Genomic DNA, 5000 nt, shown 5'->3' on the forward strand with positions numbered 1-5000 from the left:
GTGTGTGTGTGTGTGTGTGTATGTATGTGTGTGTCTCTGGCTGTCCTCTGGTTAAGCACCAGGTCTGTCTGCATCCACCTCTCCTCTGGTTAGACCCCACACCTGTGTGTGTATAGGTGAGTGTGTGTGTGTGTGTGTGTGTGTGTGTGTGTGTGTGTGTGTGTGTGTGTGCCCATCGGTCCTCTTAGCAGAAGCTCCACTCAGCGCTGGCGGTTGCCTTAAGACATGTAAATGTGCTCTGGGAAAGGTCACCTGCAGACGATCCTGGGAGCGAACGAGAGGAAGGCAGGCAGGCCTGCTGCTGTGTGTGTGTGTTTGGGTGTCAAGGGGTGGCGGGGAGTGGATGTGTGTGTCTGTGTGTGTGTGTGTGTGTGTGTAAGTGTGTGTGTGTGTCCGGCAGCGTGCCTCCAGCACTGTTCTCCTGTCAGTTTTTCATCTGGCTGCCTGGTGATGTGGCAGACTGGAGAGCAGAGGCACACACACACACACACACACACACACACACACACACACACACACACACACACACACACACACACACACACACTCACACTCACACACACACACACACACACACACACACACACACACACACACACACACACACACACACACACACACACACACACTCACACTCACACACACACACACACACACACACACACACACACACACACACACACACACACACACACACACACACACACACACACAGTGAAAGCCAGCATGAATTATTAATCAGGACGCCCCCTGCTGTTGGTGTGAGGGACGCTCTGTGCTCAGCAGTCTGGGGTTCGGCTGTCATATCACATCCGCTGTTTACAAACATGAACCCAGGTTCACACACACCCACACACACCCACTCAAATGTCCTCTCTTTGTCACATACATACATACACACCCACCCAAGATACATGCTTAGACACACACACACACACACACACACACACACACACTCAAGATACATGCTTAGACACACACACACACACACACAGACACACACACACACACACACACACACACACACACACACACACACACACACACACACACACACACACATACACACACTGACGCTCATACATACTTACGCTCTTATTCCGTATACCCCATTCTTACTGTGTTGTGTTACCCCACTCTGGCCTGTAAATGTCAACAGGTGTAAACAAACAACCCAAGGTGAAGAATGAAGCCGGATAAAATGCCAAAGAATATTGGAAATCTTTGGAGTCTTCCCTCAGAAAAAAATAATAATAAATAAAAAAACATCATTACCGTCAGGACCAGAGACGATGTTTTCGCCCCCACTGACAATAACACGCCTCGTCCTGCACCTTTCAAAATCACACCATGTGGAGGTGCACGTTTCACTTTGAAGTGTCAAAATACTAGTGTTGCATTTTGGAGTGCTTCATCCCTCCAGTCGGCTGAGCAAGAGCGTTAGCTGGTTGAGTGGCTCCGAGGCGCCTATAGCGTCCCGGTAGAACCGGGGAGAGTGTCGCGCGGATCTCTGTCACAACAGATGTAAGCAGATGTCTCCGCGCCTAATGCGTCTTCCGATGCTCATTGGGTTGAGAGCGCGGAGAGAGAGAGAGAGAGAGAGAGAGAGAGAGAGAGAGAGAGAGAGAGAGAGAGAGAGAGAGAGAGAGAGAGAGAGAGAGAGAGAGAGAGAGAGGGAGAGAAATAGAGAGAGAGGCTCACCTCATTATGAGAAGTGAACCGCCGGGAAGCGGAATGAATGACAAAACACTCATGTGAGTCAGAAGAACGAGACGAAGGATGGAAAGAGAAAGAGTAGAGAGAGATGAGAGAGAGATGGAGAGAGATAAAGAGGAATGGAGAGAGATATGGGGAGATGAACAGATGGAGGGAGAGATTGAGATGGAGAGAGATACAGAAAAGAAAGAGATGGAGAGAGATATGGGGGGAGATGAAGAAATGGAAGGAGAAAGATAGAGGGATGGAGAATGGGAGAAAGATATGGAGAGATGAAGAGAGAGAGAGAGAGAGAGATGGGAGAAAAGAAAGAGATCTAGAGAGATATGGGGAGAAAAAAAAGAGCAAATGGAGAGAGAGAGGTTAAGAGAGTGGTGAAGAGAAAGATGGAGAGACAGAGATGAAGAGAGAGGGATTGATAGATAGAGAGAGGGATATAGGGATATAGAGAGGAATGACTTGAGAGAGCAAGCTGGAGAGTCAATGTAAACACAAGCCCTAGTGCTGTAGTGCTCCACATGAGTCATGTGACATTTCGGGCCACGAGCATCATCACACGCATCATGGCGCTGTCGAGCAAATCTCCTCCCATGATTCAATTTGTTTGTTTGTTTATTTTATTAGTGTGAGCGTTTATCTTGTGGGATGGACAGGACCCATTAATGAAGCTTTATCTGTGCCTGCTGAGCTGGAAAGCCCTTCATTAGCTGAGGAGCGGAGAGGAGCGGAGCCAGTTCTCTTTGAAACGCTGAAGGCTGGTGCTGGGCGTAGCGTAGCGCATAGCAGCGCGGCGTCGAGTTCGCCCTGAAAGGCTGAAGCCTTATCCTTGGCCATTTATCAGCAGGTAAGGAGCTGTCTAAACACACAGCTCCCCCTCGTACAGGCACAGAGCTAATTGTAATAATCACTGGCTGAAGATTCAAAGTCTTACGTATAAAGTGTGTAGTTCAAAAGGGCTTTTTTTTATGACTTTTATTTAACAACCATACGGACAGGTGAGCTGTGCCTGTAAATGAATAATTGAAATGACCATGATTAAGTACTCTCTGGATTCCTCCCTGAGCTGCTCCCTCCATGCAGTGCTGAAGTTGAAGCACAGTTATCAGAGTTAGCGGATTTTTATTGCAGTTATCAGAGTTAGCCGATTTCAATGCAGTTATCAGAGTTAGCAGATTTAGCACAGTCAGCAGAGTTAGCAGTGTGTTGTTAGAGGGCATCCTTTTGTTCCACGGGTCTTATGTCCCCTCTTTTCCCCCCAAAAGGATCCTATATTCCCCGGTCGCAACATTTGGGAAAAGCGGGGAACATATCTGTTTCCCCGGTCCTATACAAAGTGGGGAACATAGGACCCTGGGAGCATGGGTACGCTCCCCAGTTAGTGGAGTTAGCAGAGTTAGCAGAGTTCTCAAGAGACAACGGGTTTAGCAGAGTTATTATCAATTAGCGGATTAACCGCAGCTAGCAGAGTTAGCATAGTTAGCAAAGTTAGTGGAGTCAGTCCGCGCAATTAGTGGAGCTGCCATAGTGAGAGGTGCCAGCGCTGTTAGCCTGCTCTCTCTTAGGCAGCGCGGCCTGCCTCCACCCCGTCTGAGGAGCGGGTCTTGATGGTGGATTATTACACGAGGCCCTAATTGCAATCCCTGGATGTCATCTCCATTAGTCTCCGTGCCCTCTCCCCGGCCCTCTGGCCCTCTCAGCTTTCCAGGGGTGGCTTCAAACCCGGTCTTCCGCTCTGCTCCAGATGAATTATTAACCGCATCCCTAATGTTATGCAGAAAATAAAATGTTTTGAGTCTCATTGCAATTTGCTGTGCGCTTCCGAAGCTGCCTCTTAATTGTGCCTTCCAGTCGAAGGCGGAGATGGTGCTTCACAACTGAAGTAATCCCATCTGAGGGTGGGTGGAGGGTGGTGGGGAGATGTGTGTGTGTGTGTGTGTGTGGGGAGCTATGAGTCTGCATCAGTAATTCGCACTCTCATACCCCCCCCCCCCCCCACACACACACACACCCTACCCCCACGTCATCTCTTTCTCCCAGCCGCACAGAGGTAAAGAATTGGACGGGCAAGGTGCATTTAGGGGCCAGAAATACCAATTCAGAGCTCCTTTTGTCCCACTCCCCTTTTATTACTGAGAAATTCATTTTGGCCTTTGAAAGCTCAATTCTTGGCCTCTAATTTATGTTGAAAACCAGCAGTGTTGGATTTACTTCTCAAGAGTCAATCAGAAGAGGGGAGGGAAGAGAGAGAGAGAGAGAGAGAGAGAGAGAGAGAGAGAGAGAGAGGGAAGGAGGGGAGAAGAAGAGGGGATGAGAAGAGGCAGATGGGGGACTGCTTGTAGGGAGGACGGTGTTGAGAACATTTTCACTTGTCTTTTTCATTATTTATTATAATGTGACTGTCATTTCTGCCCGTGTCCATTGCTGACGTGCCAGGGGCAGAGGCAGCTGTTGGGCTGTTTGGGTGGAAGCTGTGGAATTGGACCAGGGCAAGCTGTTTGCATGGCACAACCCTGGACCCTCCTCTGCTCTTGCTTGCCACTCATTCAGAGGGTTTCAGAAGGAGGTGTGTGATGGTGGGAGTGTATACCGGTGTGTGTGTGTGTGTGTGTGTGTGTGTGTGTGTGTGTGTGTGTGTGTGTGTGTGTGTGTGTGTGTGTGTGTGTGTGTGTGTGTGTGTGTGTGTGTGTGTGTGTGTGTGTGTGTGTGTGTGTGTGTGTGTGCGCGTGCGTGTGTCTGTGTGTGTGTGTGCTCATCTGTGTGTAATCATCACTGAGGGGAGGACACACTCTGTCCATCACTGCATTAGTATGCTCATACACACCCAGAATAATTTCATCTGTGCTTTTCCCTCCAGAATATTTCAAATGGCACATTCTAGAAACCGCACTCCTCTCCCTCTCTCCTCTCTTTCCTCTCGTGCTCCCTCTCTCTCTCCTAATATTTCTCTATCCCCCTCTCAATCTCATTTACTCTCTCTTACTCTCTCTGTCTGTCTCTCGCCTTTCCATTTTCTCTCGCAGTCACTGTCTCTCCCTCTCCCTCTCCATATCTGTCTCCCTTGCCTTGCTCCCTCTCTCTCTCTCTCTCTCCCTCTCTCTATCTCTCTTTCATTTGCTCTCTCTCTCTCTCCAGTGCTAATTTGCTCTCTTTGAGCTCCTGTCAGTGACTCACCTTGTAAGTGTGTGTGTCAGAACCATCTCCTCTGAGTGTGGTCACTCGTCTGCCTGGATCAGTGTGTGTGTGTGTGTGTCTGTGTGTCTGTGTGTGTCTGTGTCTGTCAGAGC

General features: G+C 49.0%; 1 protein-coding gene across 3 annotated transcripts in view; it reads left to right on the plus strand.

Moving 5' to 3' along the window:
• cadm1b (cell adhesion molecule 1b) overlaps nt 1-5000 on the plus strand; it is a 221184-nt gene that overhangs the window by 88063 nt on the left and 128121 nt on the right. The gene's annotated exons all lie outside the window — the stretch shown is intronic.

The sequence above is a fragment of the Sardina pilchardus genome, chromosome 19 (genome assembly GCF_963854185.1).
Source record: "Sardina pilchardus chromosome 19, fSarPil1.1, whole genome shotgun sequence".
Classification (NCBI taxonomy): Eukaryota; Metazoa; Chordata; class Actinopteri; order Clupeiformes; family Clupeidae; genus Sardina; species Sardina pilchardus.